Source organism: Somniosus microcephalus, chromosome 6 (assembly GCF_052327205.1).
Source record: "Somniosus microcephalus isolate GS21.2 chromosome 6, FLI_Smic_1.0, whole genome shotgun sequence".
Classification (NCBI taxonomy): Eukaryota; Metazoa; Chordata; class Chondrichthyes; order Squaliformes; family Somniosidae; genus Somniosus; species Somniosus microcephalus.
The window spans coordinates 253,136,186-253,157,024 of record NC_140992.1 but is presented as its reverse complement, the minus strand read 5'-3'; the positions used below and the strand labels follow the sequence as shown (position 1 = coordinate 253,157,024).

At 49.2% G+C, this 20,839-nt stretch overlaps 1 protein-coding gene across 3 annotated transcripts in view; it reads right to left on the bottom strand.

Moving 5' to 3' along the window:
• Nucleotides 1-20,839, bottom strand: part of cdh13 (cadherin 13, H-cadherin (heart)) — a 1,232,244-nt gene that overhangs the window by 487,551 nt on the left and 723,854 nt on the right. The gene's annotated exons all lie outside the window — the stretch shown is intronic.

Below are 20,839 nucleotides of genomic sequence, written 5' to 3'. Positions count from 1 at the left end.
GTCCCTGACTTCAGATTTAGTTGGGATTCATATTTTCAAATTTTGTTTCAATTAATGCAAAAGCTTTTATTGTTGCAGAGTTACCTAAGGAATAACAGATGTGTGATACAGAAACTTTCAAAAGGGATAGCTTTGTTCAGACAGACATTTTCTTAGACAAAGGCCCCGATTTTTGGCTTGTGGGAAATGGTCGGGTTTCCCCAAATGTGGGGTTTCTGACACACATAATAAAGTGTCAGCCAGCTCCACGCAATTTTCCCTCAAGTGGCCAATTAATTCCCAGCATGTGGGAAGCCTTGCTAATTGTCCAATTCGAGTCAGAAATCCCCACAGTATGATGTCATCATTCGTGGTGCTTTCAAGGTCCACAGCAAGCACTGCATCCTCTGAAGGCTTCCAAATGAACCATACAGGATGGCAGAGGAGCCTGCAGCAGCTGTGGCCAGTGCCAGACCCCGAACTGCCTCCAAATTTGACGAGGCTTCACTGCAGGCATTATTGAATGGGGTTAGGGCCCACAGGTAGGTCCTCTTCCCTGGGTCAGGGAGGAAGAGGCCTCCCACTGAGACCAATGCTGCATGGATGCAGGTGTCAGCAGATGCCAACTCGCTGGGAGTCACCAGAAGAACCTTGGCATTACATCTCTAACTCCTTCCTTTACTCCCCCACAGAACCATCCAGAGCCCCCGTCCTCACTGTGGAGGAGGAAGAGGCTGTGCAGCCAGACTCCTCAGAGGAAGCTCCAACCTCTGAGGGTGCAGCGTCAGCAGAAGTAAGCGCACCCAGCACCAGCGCAGACACTCACACCTCGGGGGGACCTTTGGGACATAGAGTAGTGTTGTCACCTGGTGTTTCACAGCTCACAAGTGAGCCTCAGCAGATTCTGGAGATAGGGACAGCAGTGGAGAGTCCTCGTCGGAGGGTGCAGGACTCTGCCAGCTCAGCTCAGCTGCGCTGCATGTCGACCCTCTGCCTCTGGGTCCATCCGCAAGAGAAGAGGTGATGGATCTCCATGCACAGATGCAGGAGGCTCTGGCAGGTTTTGTCTCCAGGGTCGCTGCGAGTGTGGAGCAAATGGAGGAGTCCATAGCGACCATGAGCAGAGCCTTTGTGGAGTCATTGGCACATGAACGCATCACCATGGAAAGGTTGGCAACCTCCATGGAGGAGATAACTCACCAGGGTACAGAAAACATGGTGAGTGCTCATAAGAGAATGACATCTCTTGAGGAGCGTTGGCCATCTGTTGAACAGAGAAACCAGATCTTCATGGAAGTCCTTCTGAGTAGGACTGCCAGTGCAGAAACGGGTCCCCATGGCCCCCTAAAGCACAGCAAGGTGCTCTCAAGCCACTTCCAAGTGCTGGCCCCTTCTGGCCTGTGCAGCTTCAGGTGAGTGAGCAGCAGCCTGGTGCTCCTGTTGCTGGTTCTGCTGCTGCCGCCTCTGCTGCTGGAGATCCTCTAACGGCAAGAAGGGAAGGAAAAAAAGGCATCCCATGCTTCTCATAGATGCCTCCGCTGAGGAAGCGCTGAGTGAGGGTGGCGAGAGGGGCTTCCCAGGAGATTGCATTGGAGATGTGTGTGAGGCTCCAACCTTCCACAGCTGTGCGTAAGCCTTGAAGAAGTAGCCCCAAACCTGCAACAACAAAGTCCTTCAACATACAAGTGCTGTCCATTTAAATTGCAGCTTCTCCGATTGACCTGCAGCTGCCAGCAAGCAAGCCAACTGTTTTCACGCCAGGTCTCATCAGCGGGGTTCCCCGCAGGTGTGTTTCAGGTGGGGAAAGCCCCAAATTCACAACGGCCCCGGAAAATCTACTTCAACAAGGTAATAATTGGTCATTAGTGTTCCGACGACCAGTCCCGCCAGCGGCGGCCGGGACTGAAGCGGGTCGCGGAGAAACGGTGGTCCGAAAGTCAGACGGGGCAGGGAATCAGGCGGAGGGGGGTCGCGACCCGCCTTTTCAGCGATTTTTGGCCCCCGGCCACCTGGAAAGCCGCCCGACGGCTGGCAGAAAATCGACCCCAAAGACTTTTCCCATGAGCCTTGCCTTCGCACTCCTGCTCCTGGACTGCCTCTCCCCCCATGCCACCACCCATACCCCTGTCTCCCCACCTCATGGAGGCATCAGATTTTGAGACTGGTAATGCCTGAATTGCAGCTTCAAACCCTAGATGATATTGCTTTCCCCATGGGCAATGTTGCCCCCAATTTGTTTCTGCGGCCCATTCACAGTTTCCCGCACGCGCAAAACTTAACATTAGAAAGGCCGGTCCCAGGCTATGTGGGACTGGCAGAGCGGGGCCATGCAGCTTAGACGGAACGCTGTCCATGGGTATTGTGGGCCCTGCATCGTCTTGGTAGTCTGCCTGTTGTAGAATCTGCCTGATTTTCATTCCCTTGAAATCAATGCAATAAAAATTGGGCAGGTCCTACAAATGGGCAGATAATCTGCTCTGCTAGATTATTGTCCAGGCTGTCAAAACAAAAATCTACCCCACCACTTTTACCCCGGGCCGATGGGAACTTGCTGTTATGTCTGACATTGGTGATAGGTACTCAATTGCCTTGGCCTGAGCACATGGAGTTTGATAGTGCTGTTATCATTGTATTGTGTCTGACATTGGATATAGGTATTCGATTGCTTTGGCCTGGGAGTATGTGTCTGGATCAGCCATTAAAAGCAACATGAACTGAGCTCTGCATACGGCCTCTGGATTATCTTTACAAACGCAACATTTGGCAACGAGGATGGCTGAAATCTCTCTTCCACCACCTCCTCCCTTGCACTACCCGGTGAGCCCCCGATCCCATGGGTTCGCTGGTTACAATCCTTTGAAACCTACCTCATTGCTCTTGGACTAGAAAATGTGAGTACAGCATGGAAAAAGGCACTGTTATCCCATTGCTTGGGAGCGGAGGGCCAGCGTGTTCTTGGGACATTATGCGCAGCAGACTCAATTCTAACATATGATGCGGCTGTGGCTTTGTTAAGCACACACTTCTCTGCCCCACAAAGTGCCCTCTTGCGGCGATTCATTTTTAGACAGTGTCACCAACTCCCCGGCGAGTCGGTGCATCAATACGCGGCTAATTTGAGGGGGTTAGCTAGCTCGTGCAAGTTCGGTGCACTACAAGACGAGATGGTGCGTGATCAACTAATAGAGCACACCAACAACGTGAAAGTGCGTGAAAGACTGTTACTTGAGTTCGACGATCTGTCATTGTCACAGGCATTCAACATTGCCTTTCAAGTAGAGTCTGCAGCCGAATGTGCAGTGAAACTAGCACACATACCCAGTGACAGCGCCCTCGGCCCCGACAGCTCTGACACTGTAATGCTCGCGCGATGGCAGCAACGCGCGCTACCGCGGCAACAGTGTGGAAACTGCGGATCTCGTTCACATGCTATCAGAGCGCAGATTTGCCCTGCGCGCGGCCAAGCCTGTCGCAATTGTGGAAAACAAAATCACTTTGCCAATGTCTGCCACTCTGCCCCTGTTGCTACAAATGAACACTCTCAGTCCTCAAGCAGTTGGCCTATAATTCACAACGTGAGCTCTGGGCCAGTAGTGGCTTTCAAGTCATGCACAATTAACCTGAATGATGTGTGCATCCCTCTGTTGTTGGATACCGGTGCCAGTGTCTCACTGCTGAATGTGGACACATTCAAACGCCTTTTCAGCTCCCTGCCACACTCTGCTCCCTCCACTGCCCTTTGTGGGTATGGTAATTCGAAAATTGGACTAGTGGGCTCAGTCAACCTCACTGTACACTATGGAACAAAAGTTTTGCCAGATTTTTGTTTTCATGTGGCACGCCAAGGAGCTAACCTGATGGGACTGGATCTTTTCACTGACCTGGGTTTTTCTCTCTTGGACACCGGCGGGTCTGTGATTCTGCACGTCGCCTCACCGTGGTGCCAAACATGGCCAGCACTCTTCGAGGGTCTGGGCTGCCTGACTGCCTTCACCCACCAGCCCATGGTTGACTCCACCGTTACCCCTGTCATTCAGCCACTGCGCCGCATCCCGCTTGCTCTCCGTGACGGGGTCACAGCTGAACTAAAGCAGCTACTGGAAGCTGGCATCATCGAACCAGTTGATGCCTCCCCATGGGTCTCCAGCCTGGCGGTCGCAACGAAAAAGTCAGGTGATCTACGCGTCTGTGTCGATCTTCGAGCAGTGAATAAGGCCGTAATCCCTGACAAATATCCACTGCCCACGTCAGAGGAACTCACAGCGCAGTTCTATGGTTCCATCCTGTTCTCGAAACTGGACCTTCGACAGGGCTATCTACAGGTTCCCCTCCACCCCAGCAGCAGGGACCTCACTGCTTTTGTGACACATGCTGGCGTCTTTTGGTACACCAGGATGCCGACTTAGCTCTGCACCCAGCTGCTTCCAAAAGGTGATGTCCTCTGTGCTCACGGGCATTCCTGGGGTGGCCATCTACCTGGATGACATCGTCGTGCATGGGCCCTCGACCTCCACTCACGACGAACGCCTTCACAGAGTTTTCATGGCTCTAGCAAAACACAAGCTCACACTGAATGGCGAAAAGTGTGTCTTTGCTGTTTCAGAGATCGAATTTGTGGGGTTTCGGTTGTCGGCTGACGGTATAGCCCCACTCCAGTCAAATGTGGATGCCATTCACAGCATCCCAGAGCCCAGCTCTGCAGCACAGGTTGCCTCCTTCCTTGGCATGACTGGGTACTACCTGAAGTTTTTGCCCCAATACTCAGCCACCACAGCTCCACTGTGCCAGCTCCTGCGAAAGGATGAGCCCCGGGTGTGGTCACAAGCCTGTACGGAAGCTGTTCGCCTCCTCAAATCGCAGCTCACGTCGCCTCCAGTGTTGGCTCACTTTTGACGTCGCCAGCCCCACCCTCGTCACCTGCGACGCGTCCGCTGCAGCTGTGGGGGCGGTGTTATCGCAGATACAGAATGGAGTGGAGAAACCAATCGCCTTTGCCTCCCGAGCCCTTAGCCCCACTGAACAGAAGTACTCAGTAGGCGAGCGTGAGGTGCTGGCGTGCATCTGGGCATGTGAGCGGTGGCACCTGTACACGTATGGCCGTGCCTTCACCCTGCGAACTGATCACCAGGCTCTCACTGCCCTGCTGTCGACATCCGGCACGGGCCACAGACCACTGCGTCTATACCGCTGGTCTGACCGCCTCCGCCAATACAATTTCAGTCTCCAGTTCACACCAGGACGTGACAATGTTGTTGCAGATCTGCTCTCCCGCACTGCCTCTGCCCCAGCCCTACTCGTCGGGTCTGAACATGTGGAACAGGATATCGTCCAGATGCTGCACACGCCTCTCCAAACCACAGTCTCTCTCCAGGAGCTCAAAGAGGCCTCTGAACAGGATCCGGCCCTCTCCCAGCTGTGCACCTTCATCAGAGATGGCTGGCCTCGCAAGGTGCCTGAGGAACTGTCTGCCTACTCCAGAGTTAAAGAGGAGCTCTCCTGTTGGAATGACTCCTGTGTTGCATGTGGGCTCTGCACTGTGATCCCAAGTGCCCTTCGTGCGCGTGTTTTATCCATGGCGCACGAGGGCCACTTGGGCATAGTGAAGCTCAAACAACGATGCCGAGACCTAGTGTGGTGGCCGGGTATCGACAGGGAAATCGAGGCCCTGGTCAAGGACTGTGCAGCCTGCCTTGTAAGTGGCAAGGCTGGCCACCAAGCTCTTCCACCCCTGCAACCCCTTGCCTGGCCCTCTCAGCCTTGGGAGCACCTGCAGCTGGACATCTGCGGGGAGATCCATGGGAGCGGCCATCTTGGACGCCATCTTGTCCGACCTTGTGGGGTCCGCCATCTCGCGAGCAGACAGCATGGACGCCATCTTACCCGGCCTCGTGTGGCCCACCATCTTGTCCCGATCAGGGCCCTACAGTGGCGTCGATCACAGTGGACCAGTCCAGACCGCACCCACTATCCAAATCGATGGTGGACATTGAGGTAAACGGGTGCAAGGTTAAATGCTTAATTGACAGCGGGAGCACAGAGAGCTTCATTCACCCTGATCTGGTACAACGACTCTCTCTAACTATAGTCCCTACTCAGGGCAGGATCTCTATGGCCGACAAAACCCAGATATCGACTATTGCGGGTTACTGCGCGGTACGATTGTCCGTTAAAGACACTGTATATAATAATTTTAAACTGTTAATTATGAAAGATTTATGTGTGAGCGTGATCTTGGACCTGGATTTTCAGTGCCACCACCAAAGCATCACGCTCAATTTCGGTGGGACCCAGCCGCCCCTCACAGTGTGCGGTCTGGCTACGCTGAAGGTAAAGCCGCCTTCGCTATTCGCGAACCTTACTCCCAACTGCCGGCCAATAGCGACCAAAAGCAGGAGGTACAGCTGGGAGGACAGGCGGTTTATCGCGACCGAGGTGGACAGGCTGCTGAGGGAGCGCGTTATTGAACGCAGCAACAGCCCGTGGCGCGCCCAAGTGGTGGTGGTGAGGGGTAGCGAGAAGAAATGGATGGTGATCGACTATAGCCAAACGATCAACATGTACACCCAACCAGACGCCTACCCGCTACCCCGCATATCAGAAATGGTGAACCAAATTGCCCAATACCGGGTGTTCTCCACCATCGACCTCAAGTCAGCGTACCACCAGCTCCCTATCAGACCAGAGGACCGCCCGTACACCACCTTCGAGGCGAACAGACGCCTCTACCAATTCCTCAGAGTCCCCTTTGGGGTGACGAATGGGGTCTCGGTCTTCCAGAGGGAGATGGACCGCATGGTCGATGACCACCACTTGCAGGCAACCTTCCCCTACCTCGACAACGTCACCATCTGCGGTCACAACCAGCAGGATCACGACTCGAACCTCGAGAGGTTCCTGAAAACCGCACAAAAACTCAACCTCACTTATAACGAGGACAAGTGCGTTTTCAACACCACGCGCCTCTGCATACTAGGCAGCGTCGTGGAGAATGGGGAAATCGGACCAGACCCCGACCGACTGCGCCCCCTACGGGAGCTGCCCCTGCCCAACACTCCCAAAGCCCTGAAAAAGTGCCTGGGGTTATTTTCTTATTATGCCCAATGGGTCCCCAACTACTCCGACAAAGCCCACCCCCTCTTGAAAGCATCCTCTTTTCCGCTCTCTGCTGAGGCCCACGCCGCCTTCAAAAGCATTAAGCGGGATATTGAGCGGGCCACGCTACAGGCAGTGGACGAGAACACTCCCTTTCAAGTGGAAAGTGATGTGTCTGACTTTGCCTTGGTGGCCACCCTCAACCAGGCGGGGCGGCCCGTAGCTTTCTTCTCGAGGACCCTCCAAGGGCCCGAGATCAGACACTCCTCCGTGGAAAAGGAGGCCCAAGCCATCGTGGAGGCAGTGCGCCACTGGCGCCACTACCTAGCCGGCAAACGCTTCACCCTACTTACCGACCAGCGGTCGGTAGCATTTATGTTTAATAATAAACAGAAGGGGAAGATTAAAAATGATAAGATTCTCAGGTGGCGGATCGAGCTCTCCACCTTCGAGTATGACATCATTTACCGGCCAGGGGCCTTTAACGAATCCCCCGACGCCCTCTCACGAGGGATGTGTGCCAGCGCCACCGGGGATCGGCTACAGACCCTCCACAACGACCTCTGCCACCCAGGGGTCACACGGCTGTTCCACTTCATAAAGTCCCGCAACTTACCCTACTCGATTGAGGAAGTTCGGTCTCTGACCAGGAACTGCCGCACTTGCGCTGAGTGCAAGCCTCGGTTCTACCGCCCAGATAGAGCCCACTTAATCAAAGCTACACGGCCCTTTGAGCGGCTCAGCTTAGATTTCAAGGGCCCCCTCCCGTCAGTCGACCACAATGTTTACTTCCTGAACATTGTGGACGAATACTCCCGTTTCCCATTCACCTTCCCCTGCCCAGACATGACCAGCGCCACGGTCATTAAATGCCTCAACAGCCTGTTCTGCCTGTTCGGTATGCCGAGCTACATCCATACGGATAGGGGGGCGTCCTTCATGAGTGAAGAGCTACGCCAGTACATGCTGTCCAGGGGGATCGCCACGAGCCGTACCACCAGCTACAACCCCCAGGGTAACGGCCAGGTGGAGCGAGAGAACGGGACAGTATGGAAAGCAGTCACTCTAGCTCTAAGGACCAAGGGCCTCCCTATCTCCCGCTGGCAGGAAGTCCTCCCAGATGTGCTCCACTCAATACGGTCGCTATTGTGTACTGCCACTAATGCCACGCCTCATGAACGAATGTTTGTCTTTCCCCGGAAATCCACCTCAGGCGTATCCATGCCGTCATGGCTCTCCACCCCAGGTCCGGTATTTGTACGAAGGCATGTGAGGGGCCACAAGACGGACCCTCTCATGGAGTCAGTGCACCTACTCCACGCCAACCCCCAATACGCATATGTCCGGCACGCCGACGGAAGGGAGGACACCGTGTCCATAAAAGACCTCGCCCCAGCCGGTAACAACAGCAACAACGACAACGACTACAACAACAACCACAACAACCATTACCCACCCACTCCACCCACTATTCTTTCATCACCCCCGGAAGAACACCAGCCAACGGTACCCCCACCACCTACCCCCCCACCACCTGCTCCTTCAACAACCCCGGTGGCACCCCCGGCAGAGACCCAGGAGACCACCCGGGACACCCAGCCGGCACCCGCGGCACCGCAACCGTTACGTCGGTCACAGAGGACTATCACACCCCTGGACAGACTAAATCTGTAGAAGGGGTGAATGTGATGAAATATGCCATTCATCAGACTCTGTAGTTAACTGTATATATTGTATTGCCTGCTCCGGTGTTTGTACCTTGTATTGTGTATAGGGCACCGCCCCCTTTGTGTGTCAGCTCCGCCCATACCTGGCCCTACTTAAGACAAGTCCAGGCTTGTCCTGCAGTAGAACAGCAGCACGCCAGGTGAAGCTAGGTGCAGCCACCGGCATCTTTTCTTTGCTAATAAAAGCCTTGTTTTATTCTGCTAACTTCGAGTCTTGAAGTTATTGAGGCATGTCATCCCCCACCATCAACGGTTCCTAGTGGTGACCTATGACCTGCACTCAAAATGGCCAGAGGTCACTGCCGTGGGCTCCATCACCTCTCGGGTCATCATCGATATCCTTGAGTCCCTCTTCTCCCGCTGGGGGCATCCAAAGGCCATCACCACAGACAATGGCCCCCAAATAGTCTCTTCGGAACTCTCCTCTTACCTTGAGAGCAAGAGCATCCGTCACAGCGTACTACCACCCCGAGTCAAATGGAGGGGTGGAGCGTTTTAACCAGACACTGAAAAATGGCCTCAGAGCACACCTATCCCAGGGGTGTGCGTTTGACAAGGCCCTCCTCCACACACTGCTGCACTACAGAGCCTCCCAGCATTCCACTACAGGGGTCTCACCCGCATCCCTCATGCTAGGCCGTGAGCTCATGCTGCCCCTTGGCAGACTCCGCCCCTCGCTAGCTCAGAGCCCTGTTCCACGGGCTCAAGCCACAGTCGCTAGACAGCAGGAGAAGATGAAACTCCGCTTCGACCAGTCGAAGAGGGCCAAGGCGCCCAACATCTCAGTCTCCGATTGGGTCAGAGTCCGCAGGCCTCACCTCAACAATAAGATGGCCTCATTCTGGTCCTCCCCTCTCCATATCAGCCGCCAACTTGGACCAGCCACTTTCTGCCTCACTGACGGCTCTCGGTGGCATGCCAGCCGCCTTCGGAAGGTGCCAGCACCCCCTGATGCGGGATTATACGGACCTAATCCCCAAGCCTTACCCCCAGAGTGGCGGGATGCACATGTGGCTCAGCCAGCCAACCCTCAAGCAGATATTGTGCCTCAGCCTGCTCCTCACCAGTCCCCACTTCGGCCTGCTCTTCACCAGTCCGCACCTCGGCCTGTTCGTACACGTTCTCGCCCTGGCTACCTACAGGACTTTGTCACTACATTTCATGTTTGAAATTCTGTGAGGGGGGTGGAAATGTTATGTCTGACATTGGTGATAGGTACTCGATTGCCTTGGCCTGAGCACATGGAGTTTGATAGTGCTGTTATCGTTGTATTGTGTCTGACATTGGATATAGGTATTCGATTAAAAGCAACCTGAACTGAGCTCTGCCTACGGCCTCTGGATTATCTTTGCAAATGCAACACTTGCACCGAAATTTCCTGTGGAGTCCATTTGTCTACGCTGAAACATAAAAACCGGCATAACACAAGTGCAAAGGCAATGCCACCGATAGGCAATGTTCCTGCTAATTTTTTTTGAGCCTGGTGTTTTTTGCATTTAAAAGCCGGTGAGCTGGCTGCGCGGGAGCTCCAGGCAGATGTACGGCCGTGCAGCTTAAAGGGAATTTTGCCGATATGGTCTTCTGCCATGGCACCTCACTCCCAATAAATGGTCCAAACCACCACAGCCACACTCTATTTGCAAACAGCAAAATATTAAGCTTTGCTACTTTTTAATTGGAAACCGCAAGATATTAGACAGTTTGGGCTGGAGGGGATACATTCTCAAAGGCAAGGCTTGATATTGGTTAAAGGAAATTCTTTTTGTAAATTTATGGATTGACTTTCCTGTTTGATACTGTCTCAATGTCACTTGGAACCTTTAATGGTCTTCAGAAAGCACAGACTTTCATCTCATCTGTCAGAACTTGGGTATCAGAGAACGTTCGAACACACTGTGTTGCCCAACACCCTGAGTTGTGAAATGCAATTGATCACACTAAAGATAGTACAGAAACCATTAAACATAGGGTCCTGACATACTGTTCATCTCTGAATTCGCATAGAATGTGAAAAAAATGTATTTAGTGCAATCGCACATAGACCTGGCTTTTATTTGTTCAGTTACAAAGCTGAGCTCCCCTGCAGGTTGGACTGATAATACTTTTTAGCCCCACTGAGCCAGTTTAACTTTCCTTCAGTAGTATTTCAAAGTCTGTCAGAGTAACACAGGGGATCAAAATGCCAGATTCAAAAGAATTCTGTGCTGTTGAGTCAACTGAATTGGCTAAGAATGCCTGATTTAATTGTACATGCTATTAGTCAATCATTACCCATGGAAGTCACATCAGACTGGACTAGCATTCTTTGTAGTTTTTACAACTGACCATGCAGTGATTCATTTCATGCAGCAGACAGTATTAAGTTCCAGCCCAATGCATGTCTTTTACATTGTTCTCCCCTGTCAAAATGGTAGAAGATCAGAGGAAATTAGCATTCAATAATTTGAACCAATTGGATGCAAATCTGAAGATACACTTCAAACCCTTTAGCAGAGGAAGGAGTGTTTATGCCTAACCTAGGTGTAATCATCCTGCACGCATACACTTGAATCATTGGGGAAAATTAACTGCAAATTCACAAGGCAAATTTAGTTGTAGTATAAACAGTGAGGGAGAGATATATAGAGATAGAGAGCAATGGAAAGAAACAGAGAAAGATAGAGCGCTGTGATGTGCCTCAATAAATCCGAGACTCGATGTTAGCGAAACAAAACAAGGCTTTTATTGACTTAGAAGGTAACACACAGAGGAGAATGTATCTTCCATCCAGAGGTCTGCCGTACTGGATGTGCTGCAGGCTGGGCCAGCTTACATAGGAGCCAGGTATGGGCGGAGCCCTACACACAGTACAATACAATGGAAATGAAACTGAAACCAACCACAGTCACAGGCAGAGAAATACTGATGAGTGATGAATGGAATATTTCATCACACGCTGGAAATAGATGGAGTGACAGAGACCGGCACAAAAACACAGGTACAGACACCCGCAGGGATAACGAGACACAGATAGAGAGAAATGAAGGCCCAAAATTTCCTGGATTGTACTCGTGCAGAAATTTAGGCATCTACTACACCGATCTTGCCAATGGGAACTTACACTGATATTTCCTGTGGAGCCCATTTGTCTACGCTGGTACATAAAAACCGGCATAACACAAGCGCAAAGGCAATGCCACCGATAGGCAATGTACCTGCTAATTTTTTTTTGAGCCAGGCGTTTTTTGCATTTAAAAGCCGGTGAGCTGGCTGCGCAGGAGCTCCAGGCAGCTGCGCGGCCGTGCAGCTTAAAGGGAACTTTGCCGATATGGTCTTCTGCCATGGCACCTCACTCCCAGAGACTCTTGCCTCTCCCATCATTACACAGAATAGGGGTATGCCCACTGGGACAGCCATTTCACCTGTCTAATCCTTCTGAATAGATTGGAGTGTGGGAGGAGTGAAGTGGGGGGTGGGATCCAAAAAAATTTGGGTGCACTGAGACTGACAGCACTTTGGTTAAATATAGTGCAGCTCTCAGTAAGAACTTAATTATTTTCTTTTAAATTGCAAAGCAAATGGCCATTAAGCTCCAGAAACTCAGTGATGCAGATGTCAGATGATGTCAGGCTGTGCTACAGCTAAACGACTTCAGTGGGGGAAAATATCGTGCAGACTGCAAAACGGGCCGCCTAGAATGAAATTATACCTCAAATTGTTGGAAGCACTCAGCAGGTCAGGAAGCAGTTGTGCAGAGGACAGACAAGTTGACATTTCAGGTGTAGTCCTGTCATCGGAAACATCTATAACAGCAACTTGCCGGTTCTCTCCACAGCTGCTGCTTGACCCAATGAGTAGTTCCGGCAGTTGCTGTTTTTCTTCCCGATTTCCAATATCTGCAGTTTTGTTTACATAAAATATATTGCATTGAAGTTTTGCTTGCTGATGTTTGTTGCAATCAAATAATAGAGAACTGAATGTAAAAAGGCCAAATGAAATGGATATTGCTTTTTTAATTTACTTCACTGACAGTTATTCAGTAAAGTCTTCTATTGGCTTGCTTTGTTGACTAATCAGAACTAACTACTCAGAACAAATAGTAAAATCCATTTTAATAAAAGGAGACTTAAGCAATGATTGAACATGAGAAAGCCGTTGTCTGCTTCAGAAATAGAACATGTTTTATTCAGCTGTTAATTAATGAAAAGCTGGTACAAGGTCCCTACACTCCTTACCTGCAAGATGCAGTGCCCATGGCTGTCCAACATCTGTTTATGAATAATATGAATCCCTTTTCCCACTGAAGAGAATATTGTCTTGGAATAACTGTGTTTGATCAAAATAATTAAGCAAGGTAAAAGGAACAATTTCACCTTTTGCTGGGAGGTAATTTGCTATTCAGTAATCAATATATTTATCCAATCAGCCAGCAGAAGATTAAAAATGCAAATGAAAAACATTTTACTGAGCATTGATCCAATAAAAATGCTTCACTTGTGAAAATGAAGTGCTTTATATTGTTGCATAGAATAATTTGGTGCTGTGTATTATAATGAAGAATGGATAGGGGAGTTATACATATTAGGTGGGGATGAGGTCCATATTAAAAATAGAATTAAAGAAAAGAAGTGACTTTTAAAACAAAATATTTACCGTTTACCATGACTGGACAATAAACAGGCAATAAAGTTATGAGTTTTATGGCAATGGACAGCACATGTGAAGTATAAATTACTCGAGACTATCTTGTGTTCTATATGGCTCTATTTATTTGTACTGCTTAAAATTCTGTACAATTTTTTTTAAACGTTACTTTTTTTTGGATGACTTAGTGATATTGCGTGATGTACTACAATGTGGCTGTGCGCTTCATCTAGACTGTGCTATTGTTTGCTGGATCTTTGCTTGCTGAGCATTGATGGGCACAATAAAAAGGGCTGAATTTCATTGGGTGAATTGTTGATTGTTTTTAGTGTTATTAGGTAACTTACATTTTTGTTTTGTTTTGGAAGCATAGCTAGAGGAGTGAATGGTAATGATTTACAATAAGAAAGATATACATTTTGAAAGCAGCGGATCTTTATTGCCACTCAATGTACTGAAACACTGACACTCAGTGCCAAATAGTTCATACAAAATATATCCCTTGGAGGACCAGAAACAAGCATCATTATTTAGTTCCCATTCAAAAATGTTATCAATTCTGTCTTTAATAATTTACTGTTGAATATGTCTTTATTATTAGAATGCTTGCACTTTAGTCGGAACTATTAGGCATGTTAATAATACCTTTCACATCTTCATGTAAAGTGGCTTCCACATCTCCTCAGAAAATTTTAGCCACCATCTTGCAAATCACATTTACAGAGATTAAAGTCAGAAACGATGGCAGGTAAGCATGTGTTCATGATTTATGACAGAGCTATTCTCAGTGCACTTAGATTTTTGACATTCATGAGTATTACAAGAGTGTAAATGAACAGCACTAGTGCCAACACGTAGCTTTACACCTAACTATCAGCAATAGAAACACTCTTCTCTCGAGGCCTTGTTTAGATTTCCAGAGTCACATTGATAGAAATTTGAACTGGCACTGAGACAAATGATTAAAATGCAGCATTTTTGGAACATTAACTAAAGCTGTTTCGAAGACTAGGTGAAGTAGGAAATTAGTCCTTGTTCCAACATGTGAATAATTGATACAGATGAGATACCATTAAACAGAATAATCTTTTCAACTGCCTTTGCTCCCATTCAAGTGATACGAGATGATTTAAAATCTCTTACAGATGTCCTTCTTCCCTACCATTCAGCTCATTAGTGTTATGGTGCATGAAGTGGCACTATGTGAATAGCATGAGGAGGTGGTAATTATTCCATGACACAAATCTTTGCACCCCAGGTTGAGAGAAGGGTAAAAGGGATTTAGCATTAAAAAGATCCAAATTAGAACCTGTGTTGGAATTTTCTTCAATTCACTTGTACCAACTAAACTACTCAGGGAATAGTAATGTGAAAGTATAGTACTATGAAAGGTAAGTACAAGTGTCTGGATGATTCTTCCAATCCTCTTTAGATATGGGAGTGGTGCCAGAGGACTGGAGGATTGCAAATGTTACACCCCTGTTCAAAAAAGGGGAGAGGGATAAAATCGGCAATTACAGGCTAACGTCGGTGGTGGGGAAACATTTAGAGACATTAGTCCGGGGCAACATTAATTGGCACATGGAAAAATATGGGTTAATAAATGAAAGCCAGCATGGATTTGTTAAAGGCAAATCGTGTTTGACTAAGTTGATTGAGTTCTTTGATGAAGTAACAGAGAGGGTGGATGAGGGTAGTGCGGTTGATGTTGTGTATATGGATTTTCAAAAGACATTTGATAAAGTACCACATAATAGACTCATTAGCAAAATGGAAGCCTGTGGGATTAAAGGGGCAGTGGCTGCATAGATAATTGGCTATGGGACAGAAAACAGAGAGTAGTGGTGAACGGTTGTTTTTCAGACTGGAGGGAAGTATACAGTGGTGTCCTCCAGGGGTCAGTGTTTTTGATATATATTAATGACCTGGACTTGGGTTTACAGGGCATAGGCCTAGAAATTCAGTGGGCTGCGCCTTAAGAGGGCGCTAAATGGGTCGGAAGCCACTGGCCACGCCTCCCGCTAAATTTAGCGGGACGCTAATGGCGGCGCTAGCCGTTAGCGCTGCACCGCCACCGATGACGTCATCGGTGTGTGCAGCGCCCCGCTACCACCCCGATCGCGATATTTAGTAGCGCCCCCTGCTTTAACGCCGGACGCTATTTGCGACCGGTTCAGGGGGGCCTACCTGCGGCGGCAGAGGCGCTGAGGTGCGAGGCGGCCATTTATTTTGCTGGCCGCCTGCCAGCACCTCTCCGCGCTGCCGTCCCCGGCCTCCTGAGCCCCGCCCCCCGCGGAGTGCCGACTGCGTTCCAAGAGCCCGGCACTTCTCCTCGGTGCCGGGCTCTTTTGCCGGCACTCACGATCCTCGATCGTGCTGCACAAGGCCCCTCCCCTTTAAGAAGGGGAGGAAGGCCTGCAGTACTGCGGCACGTTGCGCAGCGATCTTCAGCTGCACCGCCCCAAGTGGGATGCGGGGCACCTCCAGTAGCGCCGCGCTTCCCTCTGGGGCGCGCAAAGTGAATTTCCGGTGGGCGGCCGCAACTACTTCCGGGGCGCTACTTTAAGCACTCTGGCGAGGCTTCTAAGCCATAATTTCAAAAGTTTGCAGATGACATGAAACTTGGAAATGCAGTAAACAGTGAAGAGGATAGTAACAGACTTCAGGAGGACATAGACTGGTGAAATGGGCAGACACATGGCAGATGAAATTTAACACAGAGAAGTGTGAAGTGATTAATTTTGGTAGGAAGAATGAGGAGAGGCAATTTAAACTAAATGGTACAATTTTAAAGGGGGTACAAGAACAGAGAGACCTGGAGGTATATGTACACAAGTCTGAAGGTGGCAGGACAAGTTGAGAATGGTGTTAAAAAGGCATATGGGATCCTTGGCTTTATAAATAGAGGCATAGAGTACAAAAGCAAGGAAGTTATGCCAAACCTTTATAAAACACTGGTTAAGCCCTAGCTGGAGGATTGTGGCCAATTCTGGAAAACACAATTAGGAAAGGACGTCAAGGCCTTAGAGAGGGTGCAGAGGAGATTTACTAGAATGGTACCAGGGATTAAAGACTTCAGTTACAGGGAAAAACTAGAGAAACTGTGTTTGTTCTCCTTAGAGCAGAGAAGGTTAAGGAAAGATTTAATAGAGGTGTTCATAATCATGAATGGTTTTGACACAGTAAATAAGGAGAAACTGCTTCCAGTGACAGAAGAGTCGGTAATTTAAAGCAATTGCCAAAAGAACCAGAGGCGACTTGAGGGAAAAAAAATTACGCAGTGAGCTTTTATGATCTGGAATGCACTGCCTGAAAGGGTGGTGGGAGCAGATTCAATAATAACTTTCAAAAGGGATTTGGATAAATACTTGAAGTGGAAAAAATTGCCGGTCTATGGGGATAGAGCAGAGAAATGGGACTAATTTGATAGCTCTTTCAAAGAGCAGGCACAGGCTTAATGGGCCGAATGGCCTCCTTCTGTACTGTGACAACAACAACTTGCATTTATATAGCACCTTTAACATAGTACAACATCCCAAGGTGCTTCACTGGAGCGATGTCGAACAGAATTTGACACCGAGCCATTTAAGGAGATATTAGGACATTTGACCAGAAGAGGTAGGTTCTAAGGAGCATCTTAAAGGAAGAGAGAGAGGCAGAGATTCTATGATTCTATGAAAAAGAACAAAGTAACTGGGACTCATTTACATCCATGTCAGAACTTGCAATTATATAGCACTTTAATACAGCTTTAACTTACAAAGTATTTCACATACAATTAATTGTTTTGAGCATTCTTTCCCAACTCTCTTATAACTGCACTTATGAAATCCCAATTGTCCAGCCTTTGGCCCTCCATTCACCACAACATTTCTGCAGCTACCGATCTGCTCAACCACACCCTCACCACCACCTTTGATGCCCTAGTCCCTATTAAAACAATTACCCTCTCTCACCCTGGCCGCTGCCCCAGTATGGCCCTCATCTTCGCTCCCTTAAGTCCAAGGGATGCAGACTTGAACGGATATAGTGGACAACTTGTTTAGCCATTCACCGCCAGATCTGGCTGCACCACATAATGCACTATTGGGTCCAGCTCTCATCTGCCAAAATTGCTCACTATTCCAGAATCATTCTGGAATGCAAAGATAAACCCAGGCTTCTATTCGCCACTGCTAACCGTCTTCTTAAACTCCTCTCACCTGTCTCCTCCACCCTCAACTCCGACAACAAGTGTGAGGAGCTAATGGACTTCTTTGTCTCTAAGATTGAGACCATCCGTTCAGCAGCCTCTGTCACTTTCCTTCCTTCCCCTAGCCCACCGGGCCAAACTTCCTCTACGGTTCCCCCTGCCCTAGCCCTGAACACACATCTTCCTCCAGTTTCTCTCCGATCTCCCGTCATGACCTCTCTGCGATCATCTTGTCCATGAGACCCACTTCATGCTCCCTCGACCCTATTCCCACCAAACTGCTGATCACTCAACTTCCTTTTCTAGCTCCTATGTTAGCTGACATTGTTAACGGTTCTCTCTACTCAGGTACTGTCCCGCACTCCCTCAAATCTGCCATCATCACCCCTCTCCTCAAAAAAACAACCCTTGACCCCTCCATCCTTGCATACTACCGCCACATCTCCAACCTCCCTTTCCTCTCCAAAGTCCTTGAACGCGTTGTCGCCTCCCAAATCCGTGCCCATCTTTCCCGCAACTCCATGTTTGAATCCCTCCGATCAGGTTTCCGCCCTTGCCACAGTACAAAAATAGCTCTCATTAAAGTCACAAATGACATCCTTTGTGACTGTGACAAAGGTAAACTATCCCTCCTCGTCCTTCTTGACTTGCCTGCAGCCTTTGATATGCTTGACCAACTCCCTCCTTCTCCAAGGCCTCTCCACCGTCGTCCAGCTGGGTGGGACTGCACTCACCTGGTTCCATTCTTACCTATCTCATCGTAGCCAGAGAATCACCTGCAACGGCTTCTCTTGCCGCTCCCACATCACTACCTCTGGGGTCCCCCAAGAATCTATCCTTGGCTCCCTCCTATTTCTCATCTATATGCTGCCCCTTGGCGACATCATCCGAAAACACAGCATCAGTTTCTACATGTACACTGACGACATCCAGCTCTACCTCACCACCACTTCTCTCGACCCCTTCAAGGTCTCTAAATTGTCACACTGCTTGCCCAACATCCAGTTCTGCATGAGCAGAAATTTTCTCCAATTAAATATTAGGAAGACCGAAGCCATTGTTTTCGGTCCCTGCCACAAACTCCGTTCCCTAGGCACTGACTCCATCCCACTCACTAACATCTATCTGAGGCTGAACCAGACTGTTTGCAACCTTGGTGTCATATTTGACCCAGAAATGAGCTTCTGACCACATATCCGTGGCATAACTAAGACTGCCTATTTCCACCTCCGTAACTTCGCCCATCTCCGCCCTTGCCTCAGCTCATCCACTGCTGAAACCCTCATCTATGCCTTTGTTACCTCTAGACTTGACTATTCCAACGCACTCCTGGCTGGCCTCCCACATTCTGCCCTACGTAAACTTGAGGTCATCCAAAGCTCAGCTGCCCGTGTCCTAACTCGCACCAAGTCCTGTTCAACCATCACCCCTGTGCTCGCTGACCTACATTGGCTCCCGGTTAAGCAGCGCCTCGATTTCAAAATTTTCATCCTTGTTTTCAAATCCCTCCTTGGTGTCGCCCCTCCCTATCTCTGTAATCTCCTTCAGCCCCACAACCCCCCGAGACATCTGCGCTCCTCTAATTCTGCCCTATTGAGCATCCCTGATTATAATCGCTCAACCATTGGTGGCCGTGCCTTCTGTTGCCTAGGCCCTAAGCTCTGGAATTCACTGCCTAAACCTCTCTGCCTCTCTACCTCACTTTCCTCCTTTAAGACGCTCCTTAAAACCTACCTCTTTCACCTGCCCTAATTTCTCCTTATGTGGCTTGGTGTCAAATTTTTTGTCTTATAATACTCCTGTGAAGTGCCTGGGGATGTTTTACTACGTTAAAGGCGCTATATAAATACAAGTTGTTGTTGTTTTGAAACACTGGGCTGGATTTTGCCAATGGGGAGCTTTTGGAGGCGGGACTCCCACTTGTCAGGTTTTAGTCCCGCCTCCATCGACTTCTGCCCAACCCGTGCTATTTTCCCTTGCTTGCCCAGCGGGTTTAGCAGGCCAATTAAGGGAAAGTGGGTGACAGAGAACGTCAGCGTATGAAGCTGTCAAACACTGACATTCTCTGTTGTTTGATGAGTCCTTGTATTCAAGGCTCATCAAACCTATCTGCTGAGCAGAAATCAGATGGCTGCTACATCGGAGAATGCAGCAGCCATTCTGTCATCTCTGTTGGTGAGATGCTGGTTCCCCAACTGTTGAAGCCTACAGGAAGAAACAAAGGTAAGTAAACATTTTCTATCACTTTACACTCACCTCTCCACACTTGCACCCATCACTTACCTTCACAGCACACTTTTGCACCCTTCCAACCCCCACAGACCCACTGCTCGCCTCGGTGACCCTGGCGGGGTTTCCCGACGTCAGGAAACCCACACTTGCAGGATTAAAATGGAGATAATCCTCTTAACTACCTGTTAACAGGCAGTTAAATGGCTGCAATCCCCTTCCTGCCTCGGGGAGGCAGCTCCCAGTGCGGGCCGGGTATCCGCCTCCCGGGAAAATGGCACGGAGGCGGGTTGGGGGCGGGATGGGCACCCGCCCCCAGATTCTGCCATTTTCCCGGCAGTCCTGCCTCCAAACCCGCCTCCCCAGGGCTGGCAAAATTCCCCCCACTGTCACTGTTGTTATGTAAGTGAACACAGCATTCATTACACACCACAAACTCCGACAAACAAATATTAAATTAACGACCAATCAATCTGTTTTTGGTGGTGGTGATTGAGGGAGAAATGGTTGCCAGGATACCAGGAAAACTCCCTGCTCTTTTCTTTCTGAATAGAGCCACCGGATCTTAAAGATCCCACTGAATCACTGAAACAGGCTAACTGAGCCTCAGCTTCACATCTCATTTGGAAAATTAGAGCACTCCCTTGGTACTGCACTGAAATGTCAGCCTATATTCCGAGCTCAAATCCTGGCGTGGGGCTCAAACACTCATCATTGACAGAGCTTCCTCCTATCATAATGTTCCCCATTAATGCAATTATTGGTCTATAAGGGCATCGTGTATTGTGTCCTGTTCAGTCAACAGGTTGGCCCAACTACCTGTTTGTAATAGATGGGAAAGGTCCATTGTGGTCACACTGCTCTAATCAAACATCATTATGTATAATTATCTGATAGTAGTCTGGTACTACCAATATTTGTGGCATTTTTTGTGGAAAACAAGCTTCTTCAAAATATTTGAACCAATGAATAAGTATAGTGGATCATTAAAACTAAC